This window comes from Dromaius novaehollandiae, chromosome 8, assembly GCF_036370855.1.
Source record: "Dromaius novaehollandiae isolate bDroNov1 chromosome 8, bDroNov1.hap1, whole genome shotgun sequence".
Taxonomy (NCBI): Eukaryota; Metazoa; Chordata; class Aves; order Casuariiformes; family Dromaiidae; genus Dromaius; species Dromaius novaehollandiae.
In genome coordinates, this window is record NC_088105.1 from 15199364 (window position 1) to 15215310 (window position 15947).

General features: G+C 35.6%; 1 long non-coding RNA gene across 1 annotated transcript in view; it reads right to left on the reverse strand.

Annotated features, from left to right (window-relative positions):
* Positions 1-15947, reverse strand: part of LOC112987230 (uncharacterized) — a 28049-nt gene that overhangs the window by 10003 nt on the left and 2099 nt on the right. The window contains exon 2 of the long non-coding RNA XR_003260231.2: positions 8293-8346. This is a non-coding gene — a long non-coding RNA (uncharacterized LOC112987230). The remainder of the gene's footprint in view (positions 1-8292; positions 8347-15947) is intronic.

The window sequence follows — 15947 nt, forward strand, 5'->3', positions numbered from 1 at the left end:
CTTTACTGCCTGAGCTGAATGCCGTGCACCATGGGAACTGGAAAAGCCACTGAACTTAATCAACAATCAAGAAGATGTATAACAAATATATGGAAAGCAATTACATTATAATAATGCAATATAATGAATTAAGGTTATATTGACCACAATAAATTTGAATTATTTAATACCATTGAAAAATCAGTATCACACACATTTTGAAACATTCATTACAATAAATTGTTTAGGCTATGTAATAATTTATTATTCAGTATGAATACTAACAGCTTCTATTTACCAGGCAGCTAGACAATGATTAGAACTGATGATTTTGCATGTAATATTGAAATTATGTTCTTAATTGCAGTACAGTTTTTATCACAGTGAAGTTATAGAAAGCAGATTTATACTGATAATTATGAATTGCAATAAAGTGTAGTATGCAAGACAGTTTCATTGTAAGTTAATATTGTTAACAAAACTGAGTTCATTTTTTTTAGTGTTTTTCTTCAGCTTGTTCTTCTCCTTATTCTGCTTTAAAAAAAAAAAAAAAAATGTCCACAGTTGGCTCTAAGGAAAAAACAGGCAAGAATGAACAGTGATAGTCAGGTTAGTGACCTAAACTGAGAGTCATGATTCAGTTAAGGTCTTTGGAAGTTTTGTGCTTAGGGTCTTACTATCTTTTGGCTTCATGCCTCCATCTGAAAAATGAGAATGATAAAAACTGTTTCCTGTGATTGAATGCAAGCTACTTTAGACAGAGCTTGTTTCTATGCAGTACAATGTCCAACGTTAGCTGATGTACTCTAATAAAAAAATGAAATGAGCTCTCTTCAAGACTCTTCAAATTGTAGATACAAATAAGAAAGTAAGTGGTTTTCCAGATATCCTAGAAAATATAAGACAAATCTCCTGGACTGGACCTATCATATCATAACACTTAGTTCCTGACATAGAATTCTATTGAATTATTTTTATATTGTGTTCTCAAGAATTCATGGCGATATGTGGATAAAACTATAAAATTCTTTCATTAAGCACTTAAGTTTCTCAGAACATTTAGTTCCTTGATTTCTCAGTTACCCTTAATGGCTTTATAATAGCAAATATAACGGTCAGAGGGCTGTTCTTTGTCATCCCAGGAGCAGATAATGTTTAATTTTTATTAGACTACAAGTAGAGATAAAGGATTAAATAGTTATCAATAGGTTTAAACCCAGGCATGCAAACTGAGCATGAGCATTTGGGTCACTTATAAAGTTTGCTAGATACAGCTCAGTAGGCTACAACATCAGAAGAATAGCTGGTATATATAAGTTTGACTCCTGATGTTGACTTACAGAAACCAACATAACAAAATACAGTCCTGTTCAAGATGTGATTCTTAGTTATTTTTTTTACAGCGACATGATATGCACTGTGGATTATCAGGACTGTTGTCTTAAGCTGTGGTCCCATAAATATCCCAATAAACATGCAAGTGAGCACAGCTGATGTTTTTGAAACCATCAGAGAATTTTGGAAACTGACAGTACATGAAAGGAATATTACTTTCAGATATACGATCTCTTTAAAATATAATAAAAATCAGAAAAGCAACTAGAAAGGTGCATCTATTTCACTGTCTCAACACTTATTCACCCTACATTTCTAGTTTGATAATGTGCTAATTGTTCTTCATGTTCATTTTAAGCACAACTGACACTTTGGATTTCTGTTATTATTGTGGCTGCTTTATATTAAGGTGCAAATATATAAAGCACAGGCCATATCTCAGAGCACAGAGGTCTAAATATATAAGTTTCAAAAAACAAAATCATGCGTAGAAAAATTGACTAACTTTATACATTTGAATCCTTGTGTTTTGGACTCCAGCCTACTTTGAACCACAGCCTTCTCCTCATCGGAGTTTTTGGAGGTGTTTCCATCTGGTGGTTAAGATATGTTCAGACAATGCAAGTAAACCCATGTATGAAATGGGGTGGGAGGCTACATTTCCAATGCATAAGTTTGCTTGTGGTGTAGCCCCCTCTAACATTCACAGGTATTTTGGGGGAAGACTTGTCCTATTTTGGTTTACATTCTGACCTACAATAAGAAGTGTTTCCCACAAATATTTAATTTCTTAAATGTAGTTAGACTTTGTAAGTGTAATACAGTATTTAAACTGACTTTTGGAACTTTTACAAAAGTTTGGAACTTTTCAAAGTGGATCAGAGATCATCCCATTGTAAAGGAAGTTTTAAGGGGTTATCTCGGCACAGGATGGTACCATGGTGAGGAAGGTGATCAGCCTTGTTATGTTGCCTTTTTCCATTGTTCTCTGCCAATTGCACTTATCTTTTGTATGCTAGCTTGGCTGTAGGGACAATCCTTTTGGAGCAGCAAGGGCTGCCAGACTCCATAAGGGAAGGAGAACCATGAGCTAAGACTCACAGTGAAAGCAGGCAGGGCAGTGCCCTCACTGATAAGGACAGTACCTGAGCAAGGTGAACACAGCAGGTCTGGGGAGGGCAGCCAGATACAGCCAAGGGTCTGGGGATTGCCAGACAAACCTGTGCTGATGAGATAACTCTGAGGCTAAGGCTGGAAGTCAGTCTTTGAGTCAGGATGAAAAAGGTATGAAGTGAAAGATCTCCTCAGGTAGCCAAACCTCCAGGAGGCAGGGGATGCCCTGATGCTAAGTCATACAAAGTTAAAACGAGTGTGTCTCATGTTTGTGTTTGGTCAGTAAGTAATAAAGACCAGTTTATTCTTTTACAGTAAGAACTCATGTGAAAGTGTGGAAAAATGACATTTTTAACTTCAGGTTTGTATTAGCTGGCCAACCTCCTAATTCTTTTACAGCTGACTGTCTAACAAACCTTGCTTTTGTTTTGCGTTTGTTTTTATCACCATCATTATGCAATAGTGGAGCAGAAAATCTGAGATTTTCATAGCTGAGGCTGACTATGCATTGTTGAGAGTAACAATTATTTTAATGGCAGAGTCAGCCAATATGACATTGTAGTGAAAGAGTAAATGTTTTTATGCATCATCAAGCTGTCATTTTGACAAAGTGATTTTTTTGGCCTAAGAGACACTTAAATGTCATGCTAGGAAAATATATGAAAGATCTATAATGTATTTTAAGTAGCTCAGTATGATAGATTTTTTCATACGGAGGCACCTAGTAGACTCATCAAAATTTATAAAAACACTGCAAACTCTTTGTAGAAGCCTTGAATTAGCACAATGTTTTTATATGTGTGCATGTATAAAAAAGAAAAATACAGAATATTTAAATCTGAGAACAATTTCTGCTTCCCAGGTTAGAGGTTTTAGAACATTCAGTTCTCAATGGATGATTCAGTTGTCCTTGCCACCTAGTGAAATGAAAATGTCTTATTTACAAACAATAATATTTGTATTTGCTCTACTAGCTATATTATTGCTACAAGACACTCAACTGATGTTTATGATGGAAATGTACAGTAATGACACTAAAAAATTGTGCACAAGTCCATTACTTCATGTAAGCACATTAAAACCCGGTTTGGTATAGATTATGTTTTAATTTTTTTAATTAAAAGCAAGATAAGGAGCACATCTGGTAGGCAATATTGGCTAATGGCAAGAAAACAAAAGAATAACATCCCAGGCAGTAAAAAGCAGTCACCTGCTCAGGATTTTTTACTTTTCTAGTACAGAAGTTTTACTTCTGAAGTAAAAATATTGGTGCTATCTTATACATGTAAAAGGAATTGAATTGATCTAACAATAGAAGCAGATTTCAGCAGAAATCACATCTTTAAATGTTTTCATGTGATTTTGTGTGACTTTCAAGATCTGTGTCAATGCTGATCTGAAAGCACTGTAAGAGTAGTGCCTGACTAAAACCTACTTTAAGGTTGAAGAGAAACTGTCGGATGTCACTTGTCATGGCACTTCCTATAATAGGTATGGTAAAATAAATCTTCCCAAAACCTAGGGCCCTTACATTTTTTGTATGCCAAAACTCAGAAAACAGTCCTGCACAGGTATGCGTGAATATTAATTCCATTGCATTAGAAGCACTCTCTTCCTACTTCTAAATTCTTCTGTTTAACAAGATGTGGTGAATGACATACATTAATGTCAGACTTGCTTCTCAAGTGTGTATATGCATTACAACATTTAACAGAGATACTAATTTGGGTGCTCTTTACAATTATTGGAATTCAAATTACTCTTTGAATTACTTTTGCTTTAGGAGGCATTTCCTTGTGCTAGGTATGAATCTCCAATACCTAACAATTGAACAATGGCACCTATGAACAGCAAACAAAATCTGGATTTTTGTGGGCTAGGAATACACACGTAACAGCCCTTACCCTTGTAATCTCAAACCCAAAATTTTTGAAGTCCAGGAGAGGTGTTCTGGTACAACCCAGGTTGCCTCTTTAGTTCAGTGATTAAAGGTACACAGGCAAGGTATGCAAAAACAAAGAGAGCTGAACCTGAGATCAGTATTGTGCCCTAAATATTGGTCTGTTCTGGAGCTTGTCAGCCACAGCTTTAACAAAGAACATAGTTTGGGACTTTGATGTTTTTATTGTCTTAATCACGTCAAGTTTCTGTGCCCTTTTCAACTCTGTCAGATTTTAAGACAGAACGGGAGTGCTTTTTTAATAACATCACCATTTTATGGTTTTTCACCCCCATTTTATGGGGATGTTAAGAGTTATTTTGGAAATAAAGGAAGTAACTTGTAGAAATTCCGATGTTTTCAGTTCACAGAATATAAAATCTCAAATATTCATAAGTATCTGAGAGCATGGTTTTATTATTATTTACTTAGTTTTGTGAATTTATTCAGTTCTTTAAATATGCCCTGGCAATGCTGCTTAATCAAAAAGTCATTTAGAAGAGGACATTCTCTTCTAGTCTGGTATTCTGAATAAGGCAGGTCATCGTATTGCCAGAAAAGGCAATTTCATACTGAAAATGGGCTTAGTAAAACAAGATCTCTTCAAGCATGATAAAGTTAAATAAAATCTGAATACAATTTGATTAACACTGGTCACATGGGGGTAGGGGAGGATTTGAAGGCAGTGCTAAACATATGAACATTGGGACAATTCCAGTAAATTACCAGCCTGGTTAATTCACTGAGAAGTCATCTCTTGGGTAACTGTTGAAACTGAAAATGTTGACAGCCTATTATTGAAATCTCTATAGGATGCTAATGTGGAGTTGAGGGATTTTATATTGAGTTGAATGACTCCCTAGAGTCAGAAAAAAGAAGATTGTTTGCTATTGCACTTTAGTTTTTCAGAGAAATAGTATTTACAATTGAATTATAAGCATAGAAGAAGGGAGCCCTCTGGTAAAGGAGTTTAATTTATAAAATGTTCTGTTAACATCAGCCTGAGATTTAAAGGTCTAAGGTTAAGCAATAGGATGCTAGAAATCTCTAAGTATAATCTATTGAAAGTTAAATCTGAGTCTGTCTATTGCTAAAAATCGTGACGTGTTTTTAGTTTTTTAACATATATGTATCTATCTGTGAGATATCTACATGATAACAAATGTTGGAATTGTGCAAAATGGGTTTCTCAGCAAAGGAAAGATCAGCACTGTGAAATCCAGGTATACTTTTAATGAAGCTAATTCACTTATTGTTACTACTTGTATTAGGCAGCACTTAGCAGCCAGACATCCCATGTGAGATGCTGTGCTGTTTTTTGTATTGCGATCCTGATATCTGATTGTTATATTTTTCAATTTCATGTTCATCTGTTTCTTTATATTGTTGCTATATATCTTTTGGATTGCAACCCTGACAGCAAAGCACAATGTAGGAACATAGGAATGACTCCTTAATCGAAGTCTGTTTGACTGTCCTGTTGCCAGAGTTAGGTCAAGGTTCCCATTTTCTGCTATGTAGGAAAGAATTTGTACTTAAGACTTATTCTTGGAATACTCTCTTGAGTTTTCTCATCTATGAAAACATGGAATGTTTTTGATGTGTACAGATTTAGTGTTAGAACTGCTTTCAAGGTGACGCAGCTTTATTAAAGCCAAGTTTATTACAAATGCATGATATTCTAGTTATGTTATGTCTGTCTCAATTTACATACTTGCAAATCTCATCTAAATAGACTTCCATTTCTCAGATAAATTGTTTGTTTTCCTGCTTGAGCATACCTCAATACTGATATGAGGGCAAAATTCAATGTATCTGGGAAGGGATTCTTTTCAGTTTGAATAAAACCTAAAAATTTAGGACCTTCAACTGAAGTTCTTGAATAATTCTATAATTTCAGTAATTATTCTGACATGACATATTCTGACATATTTCAGTAATTATTCTGACACATTTGTGGCTTAGATTAGCACTGATGATCACATTCTGCTCCTCTGAACTCTGTAGGTAATTCTGTGTGCTGCATTTCCCCTTCTCATGTCACATTGAGCAAAAAAAGACCTTTGCCTTTGACACATGCTCACCCTAGAGTACTGGAATTTTAATGTGCTTTATGTAAAATTTAACCTGTGGAAATGTAAGAAAATACAATACCCTGAGCAAATAATGTGTTTGGCTGAACGGGTATTATATTTGCGTAGCTAAATAAGCACAACTAGATTTCTCTGAAATTAATAACAACAAATTTATATTGAGAAACAAAATATCTCACAGATAAATTTTTTCCTAGTATCGCAACATTGGTTTTAGAGGTTTGTTGCAATCAAACGAAGTCAGTTAAATTTCCAGATTGATAAGTATAGTAATTGTCAGAACAGAAAGTTTCAAAATTAATATTTTTCCATAAATAATGCTGTTCTATCAGTAGTGAAATCACTTCTGTAATACTGATCTTTAATGATCACCTGTATCCACACTTCTCTTAACTTTAGATCTACTTGGGAAAAATAACAATTTAAAAATAGTTACAAATGGTAACCCTGACAGCAAACCCAGACAGGTCTCAGGTACCCATTGTTTTCCTAGCTACCAAGTGTCTTCAGTGCTTAGGAAGAAAGACACTCTGTGGATTAAAGAAAGCAGTCAATTAGAATAAAGTGCCATATAATTAAATAACACCCAGCACTGAAGATTAAATAGAATTCCTTGTGTACTTAAGTTACAGGTTGATCAGGTTTGAGAGACTCTAGAAAACACATTAAGATTTACTATTTTGTCCCCCCCACACCCCCCAAAGTTACTCAGCCCACTGCAAAGTAATCTCCCCAAAAGATCAATACTTCCTCTCAGTGTGCTGATTGAGTTAGTCTTCCAAATATAAACAGAAGGAAATAATCACAGAGCTAGCAAATCCAACTAAGCCATAAATGAGCCATCATGTCCATTTAGATGCATTGACTTTTCATTCATTTACATTTATGGGTAAGTAGATGTTGCAAACAAGAAATTATTAAACAGATGTGACTGGTTATGCACCACACTACCATACAATTTCTACATGTTACTTCCTTGAGACTTCATCTTAGGTATTCTTACCATGAAACAAAATTATATGTTAGATGGTATTTGATAAAACTAGCATCTTACAGGATAAATACTATTAGCAAGTCATACACAAACTCTGAATTATTAGAAAAAATGTATTTACTTATGTAGACAAACTACTAAATAATAATTTCACCAGGATGTTTTCTTGTAGGTTTCCTAAACGAAACTGGAATATGTTAATCTAATTACGTATCTTACTGGCAATTCTCTCTATAGCACAGTACCAAATTCTCTGTAATGGAACTCCTTCATAAGATTGTATATCCTCACTTCTGTACGCAGACCTGATTATCCAACTCTTCTGAAAATAGGTCTGTCTGAGCCTTAGCTCTTGACCACACATAGGTATTTGTACTGTCTCTGCACCACTTTCACACATATAATTAGCAGACCAACCACCTGGTTGTCTTCTTGGATCACAGCCCTGGTCATTCTGAACCATACCCAGAGCTTTTTCTCCTGACCCAACATAGTTGACATGCAGTGTTCCCAAACCTAGCATCAGTCCTAGTGTCTGATGCAGGAACCGAATCTCATCACATCACCTGAAGTAGGATGTGTTCCTTTTTAATAACAGCTGGTTATCCTAGCTGAATGAGTAGTGATGAAATATTGCATTCTATGAACTGGCTGCTGAAGTGATTACAAATAGCTATACTTAATTTCCTAGGCAGATAAATGAATTGGCTATTTACGTTTCTTCAATTAACATCCAAAATTCAGAATAAGGTCTTTTTAACTATTTGCTCACCTGACTATCTGTTAAGCAAAGCAGTTAAGCTAAGTACAAGTTGTAGGTTGAAATTGATGGTACTTACCAAGTTGTATGTATCCTTCTGTGCCCTGCTGGATAGGGCCATACTGAGTGTAGTCTGAAGTGAAAGAGAAAGAAGATGGAGTGGGAAGAACTACACACTTGAACTGACCAACATACATGAAATAAATCATGACTTCCTCCTAAGTTAACATCAGGAATAATAAAATTATCTAATAATTGTTGCTAGCATGCTACTGACAAAACACAATTCTTATGTTTTGCCTTATAGCTCCTTATATTCTAACCCAGCATGTTCTGGATCACTGTATGAAATTCACTGCAGGATCAACTTGCATGGATTGCACTTAGGTATTTTTACCGTGATTGCGGAATGCTGTTTGGGAATTTATTGGTTTAAGTATACAGAATATTTTTTCAAAATAGTTCAGTTATGTGGAAGAAATCTTAAAAGTTAACAACTGTCATAGAACATTAAGAGGATCAAATCTCTCCTGCCTATAGATCTCATTGAAACATGCTGAGCTTGAATAGCAAGACAAAACAGAATGAATTTTTCCTCGAAATATAAATTTGAGTTTGACTGTATACCGTGTAGTGTTTGAAATCATTTGAATGTGTATCATACTTCTGAAAAAGCTTTTATAATCTCATATATATTTGCTATGAGTAGAAACAGTGCTGATTTCAATAAGCTAGTATTAGACAACTTGTCTTATGCATGTGCATAACAATTTTCAAATGAGAAAAGCTGCACAGCTTTTAAATGAGAGGCAACATAATGCTTGCTTAACTGCATGCTGGATTACCCATTACTGAAAGTCCTGTAGTGCAAGACTGTCAATCAGTACTGGAATGGGGACATTAATTAGATGAAAATAGTTACTCATTTTTGGTTGATTATTGTTGCAAATGTTTTATGTTTAGATAAATGATTAATGAATGATTATGGTCATCTCTTCTTCAGTTCTAAATAATGAATAATATTGATAAATGACTGATCTTATGAGTGTTCTTCATTGATCACTGTATAGTATTTCCTATTCCACCATTTTTTTAACCTTTTCTTGAGGGAGATACAGACATATCATGGCACGTCATTGTAAATAATCATTACACAGTAAATGCTTAACATGTGGCAAGGTCAGTTTGAATACCTTACAGGATCTCTGTATCATCTCACCATGAAATATAATGATAAGATAATAATAAGGAACAAAAAGGAGCCCTGTTTCCTGTGAAGTGTACCTTACTGTTTTTGTTTTTACTTCTGCAGTGGCTGGAGATTTATCCCCAGGGAGAGTTTTGTCCTTCCCAGTTAAGAGTGAAAAAGTGCAGTGATATTCCTACCCTCTGAAAGTTTTGCAGTTATATTTGGCTATATGTGGATCAGGTATGGAATTTCCTTAACTGGTCTGTTGGCCAAAAGCACTATGAACTCTTTGCAATGCAGACACACAAACACTGAATACACCAAAACATAGCCTCATGATAACAACAGGGAAAAATATATGAAGGTTCTGCTTTTAAAAAGTAACTGTACTTGGTACAGGGTTTAGTAGGCATGCATTAATTAAACAGAATGTCCCTCACTTAACTTAAAAACAAATAACCAACCTCCCCAAAATCAAAATTCCCTGAACAAAGCTTGGGTTGCTCTAAGCAGCTGTATGCAGACTGTGCTCATGTTAGAAAGGTGCCTGTTCATTGTTTTGGATCATATCCTGCCTGTGCATTCCATGTGGACTGCAAACACTTCATCTGTGTTCTTCATCCCAGAAGCAGGTCACTCCATCAAGCTAAATATTCATAGTTCTTTTTACGTATACTTATACAAATGGATGTCCCAGGTCAGTGTGAAAGGAACACATACATTTTCTTTCTACTGTTTTCTGTACATATATCTATAAATAAATGCAGATGGTTTTAGACATAAATTTTCACTTAGCAGAAAGACCTGGCAGGGAAAATAACAATATCATCTAAATGCTAAACAGTGACTACACCTTTCTTGCCCCATGTTGTACTTTGATTCCACAATTTAATTCACAAAATTTTTCAAACTTCCTGCATTAAGTACAGTTTGGTATAAAATATTCTTGTTAAATATCTTGCAATTTAGAATCAAGAACATGCTTCTGTTGCTCAGAAAAACATAAGGCAGTATCTTTTTTTTGTATGTACCTTTTCTCCTGAGGTTATTTCTAACGGTTGTTTCTAAAGTTGAGCTGAGCTTCAATTTTCTTCTAGCCTATTTGTTTCTAGTATGCGTGTTTCCAGGTTGCATGGTTAATTTTTCTGCAGAAATTCCACACTGCATTGTAGGGCATCTCTGGACGGTTCAATACAGACAGATTGAAGCTTGTTCTGCAAGGCATGATGATGTGCTAATATGGCTATACCGTTTCTGAGGTAGAGCTGGCTTTTGTGTGGTTGGCTTGGATGAAAGCTGGGAAAGTACTTGATCCATCCACTTCCATTCAAGTTCTCGCTCAAAACATGATGGCAGAAATCTGTTCTTCAGTTTAAAAAAATCACAGTTTAGGAACACAGCTGCCTATAAAATAAATCTTCCTTTCATGGAAAACTTCAGTGTTCTGATATTTGCTAGAACAAAAATTAATCTTTGACAGTCATCTTAGAGGGGTAAGGCACAGAGGGATAGCCAAGAATATTGCTGGTTAGAGGTAAGGAAGTTGCATATTCAAGTTTGTGCTCTAGCTGATTCAACAGAGGAGATCTGAATCTAGGTCTCAAGCATTTAGATGTGCTAATTAAGAAGTTTTATTTTCAATGAACAGACTTATTCCAACTGAACAGAAAGGACTAAGTGACCAGATCTAGTGAGTTCAAGAACTGAAAGGGTTTACAGTTGTTATTGCTTTTGTCCCAATGGCAAACTGTATCCTTGGATAGTTTAAAATTGTGAACAATATATGTTCCTGCACCAGTCCTCAGCTCACAGCAAAAGAGGTCTGACCCACATTTTTCCTAATAATGAAATGGTGAAATGGCCTTTTTTCCTGAAATTATCAGCACACAGAGGAATAAAATGACTGTTCTTTTGAGGCAGGTTACTTTTAAATTCTGAAACCTTCTCTCTTCTGTCCTTTATTACCATTTTCTGCATTTTAAAGGCCAAAGCCTTATCTAGGAATGGTTAAGCAAGAAAGTGAACTTTCTGTCACAATGCAAATAGTCAAACTTGCCTTTTTTTTTTTTTTTTTTTTTTTTTTTTTTTTTTTAAACGGGAGACAAAGGCCTTTTTTCAAGGATTTGGATGACCATTTCTAATCATTATGTGGCTTTCAATCCCTAAGTTATATTCAGATGTCTTCAGAAATGCAGCTTCAGGCCTACTTAAAGTTTTGGAGTCTTATTTGGAATTTTAGTAAATAGCCCTAATGCTATCCATTCTTCAGCATATTCACAGTATGTTTTTTCTTGTCCAATCATGGATATGAAAGATCCATTAAAGATTTATCTACATGTAATGCACAGATGCAGATCGTGCAGATTAACTAGCTACTATCCCCTGCAGGAATGCTTGAGCTTCAAACTTGCATTTCTGCATTTGGACTTCAGCCTATTGCAATTGCTTGCGTGATCATGCAATTACTTGTATAATTTGTACCCTAGTATATCAGCATTTTGTGCTCCCCAGTCTGCCCAAATCATATCAGTTGTTTAATAAAATTCACAGGGAACCTAGATTACAAAGAATGGTAGTTTTAAGAGTTTTTGGAATGAAAGAGAGCAACATTGTTTTATTGAAGTTCATGCTAAACAGTGCTTACTGGATGAAGTTGGCCTATGCGAGCTTCATTGATTGCCAGTACATACTGAGCAAATCATAACTTGGAGAATAGGAAGAGCTGAAGTTTGTACGCAGAATAAGTTACTTTAGCTTGTGTTACTCCATCAAAGTTCACTAAGTAAAATGAAACACTGCAGCTGAGTTTCTCCTCTAGTTTTAACGCAAAGTTCAGATCTGCGATGTTTAACTCTGCTTAAATATACAGGTCTGATGTGAATCCATAACAGTGCCATCCCACACGCACTCCAACTAGAGACTGACAGTTCAGCCTCTAGGGAAGTAAAACTTAGGGAGTCCTCTGTAGTTTGAGGTAACAGACCTTGACACTCAAGTTAGGTAAGTGGTGGTCTGAGGGAATGCAGGGAGGAGACTGGTGTGAAATTAGGAAAAGGTTGGGAGGGGAAACTGCAGACAGAATTTGATAGGCAAGCATCTAATTTAAGAAAGGACTGGACAGGTCCAGTAAAACGTCTGCTGGGGGGCAGTAGAAACTATATAGAGTGAACATACACTTACAAAAGGTATAGTTTTGTTACATGAATCTGCTTTTATCTTGATGTTTCTGGTTTTGGGGAATGAAGGCATATTTAACTCCTTTGCATCAGTAGGAGTGAAATGTAGTATGGGGGAAGTGAAGGGGGGCTTGACTCATGTAAAGAAAAAATACTGTGCTAGAGAGAAACTTGTATTAAAAATATTTTTTTCTTTTCCATTGATGAAATATTGACTGGGAAAGGAAAGTTGCTTGAACGGGTATGATGCCTTGCTTGAACAGAGTACATGCCCTTCAGTGGAAAGACAATTCATAAATGTCTAAAATGATGTCAGAAAGATGCATGGCACTTTCATGTAGGTCAAGAAGCCAAATGAAATTTGAGTCTGATGGGATGGTATTTCAAACCTGTGCTTTTCAGCTTCCAAGATAGGTGCACTTCTTGAACAAATATATTTGGAAAAAAACAAGCCAAGAGTCACTTGGGACAGTTCTGCATTTAGGTCACTGTCAAAGAGGATGTTCTTTCTGCCTACACATGATTCTAGCAACAGATTAGATGTTGTTTCATAGAATATGTTGCTGTCAGAATCACCACCCTTTGTGCTGCAGTGCCAGAAGTGTTAACTGACTGCAAATATGATATCCTCCCAGGAGGGAGTGCTAACTTCTTTTACATGTACCTCAGGGAGAGTTGTTACAAAGTCTTACAGACATGACCACCTGCTGGAAGTCTCTGGTATGCTGGAAGTGTCACCTACTTTCAGTCAAGTCTACCTTTGATAAGGATAAACAAAATACATGGCATGAACAGTAAGGTACTGTCAGACTATGACTGCAGTACATTAGCTTTTGCATTTCTCAGTGTAATTTCTATTCAGACAATGGATTTGTTTCCCCAAGGAAATTGTATAGCCAAAATGTCTTTCATGGATCTTTGCACAGAAGTTGAAGTTGTATTGTATGCAACTGTGTCAGTTGTTTTCACAGCAATTATTTCAAACAGAAAACATTTGGAGAGCCTGCTAAAATACAACTTTTAATCCTTTGGGATATAATTTGTTTAGAAACAAAACATTCCCTTGAAGATAAATAGCAAGAGGCATTGATTCTACTAACCGGAAAAACACTTCCAAATTAATTGAAAATGATTTCCTAAAACCACTGTAATGGTTCTACCAATTAAAAATATGTCCTGATTGGAAAGTTTGGTGCTGAAGAATTACAGTTTCAGTACTCTGAAAACTTATTAAATTAACTTTTAATTAAGCTATTTTCTATCAAACTACTTTTTATCAAAGACAAATGCAACATTACTTCAAAGAGTTCATGCTGAACACGAAAATCATTACATTTAAATAAAACTGTGCCATATGCTTTGGCAGAGCTGGAATGCTGTCAGACATGGGGGCCTTCTGCTTGCAGCTTCGGAATTGGAAGTGCTGTACTTCCTGAATTCCAGGACATTCCTAGGTAGCAGTGCAAAGACCAGTGCAGAAATGGACACTGAACACTTTGCTGGATTCAGAGGCAGTAGGATTTCAGTCTGGGATTACAAAATTCAAAACACTTTACTTCAAAAACAGGGCAATGTACCTTAGAATCACTTCAAACATGAACAGAATGTGGTGGGATGGTTTCCAAGTGAGGGAAATTCTATTTAAAGAAAGAAATAATTGCATACCATGAAAAACATACAAAAAATATGACTCATGGACATTCAGCAACCATGGTTAAAGCTGCATGTTAGAGGTTTCATTCTGTTTCTACTCAAGAGGCTGGTAGAAATTGTTGCTTGGCTCAGATTACTAAACTGTCTTTCTACACAGGTATGGTATACATACATAGACAAAAACAATGCACAGTCAAATATATATAACAGATTGCATAGGCATGTTAGCTCTGTGCAAGGGTCATGCAAGAGTTGTTTTCACCTCTTTGAGAATATTGAAATATGAGTTAGTTTAAAAAACAACAAAACCTCCTCTTCCTTGCTTTATTAAAAAGATACTACTTAATAATTTAGTGTGACTATACTTAACAATAAAATATTTTTTTATCAGAATAGCAATAGGAAAAGCAGTACCAAACCAGTTATGTTTACCTATTAATACAGACTTACAGAAAACAAGAAACTACTTTAAAGAATGTTATAGACCAAATGATGCAGAGCTAGATATAGGAATCTCAGGTGGGGTTGCTATCATGGATGAACTTAGATCATCATAAGAAAGACTAGAGGAAGAAATATTTAATCCTAGTTATGTTCAAACATAACTTAGCTGTTTATACATACAATGCAACCAAACAAATATAATTCATGGACATTATTATTTTGACTAAATTGGTAGTATAATTTAGCTAGGCAGTAAATTGTTACGGGATAGTTAAAATAGAATGGATCAGACTAATAACAACATTACTAATCATATTTCTTCATCTGTCAGTTGTGCTGTTAGGGTTTCCAGGAAGGAAAAGGTGGTTTAATCATTCTTAAAAGAGCAATTGTAAGCCACTGCCTGAAAACATTATTTGTAATCAAATGAAGTAGTTAGGAAAGAGAAGATTGTCCAAAATGTATTCTTCCTGCAAGGCACAAATTAAATGGAATCAAAGAGCACCTTATTTTTACATTTTTAAGCTCATTTAATCCCTTTCTGTATTACTGGAAAGCTGAGCTAATGCAACAAAAAGATCTCTGTTGCCATAGCTAGGCTTTTTGGCTTTGTTCATTTTGCTTGTCTCATGTTCTTTCTCTCAGTCCTCCTCTGCCTCTTTCCCCTCACTCTTCCCCCTTCTCCCTGCCTGAGTCTCTCAGTGAGTCAATTACAGGCTTTGTGTGCGGTGATTCTCAAATTTTTGTAAAAATTGTATTAGCTTCTCCTACTTCTCTGGCTCTGATATACATTCAGTTCTAATGTCTCTAGGGTTTTTTTTCCCCCCTCTCAAGTGTACGAATTTTAGTGTACACTCAGAAATACCTTTCAACGTGAAACTCATATGGTGAAGTTGGGCTTATAATGTCTGTTGACTCGAAACCTTTAACTCCATCTTCCCTCACACTGCGCCTTAGCTCTCATGCTGTTCTTTGCATTGTGTGGTAAAAGTTCAAATACTGAGTAGTTATTCTTCATCTAGCCCCTGCTTAAGTAAGGTATCAGCCTTATACTATGACTATTGTAGTCTCAGCCTAGTTGGAATCTTTAAACATCTAAAAGTAGATGCAGTGACTATATAAGGTCTTTATAACCTCCCAATTAGAGTTTAAAAAAAAGGGGGGGGGGGTGGTTCAGAGGTATACGTAGCATCCTTTTTATTTGTAAAAATTTCCAGCAACTCCTGAATGGCCAGCTCTTGCTAATGAAGGCTAAGATAGGCCTAGTTTTAA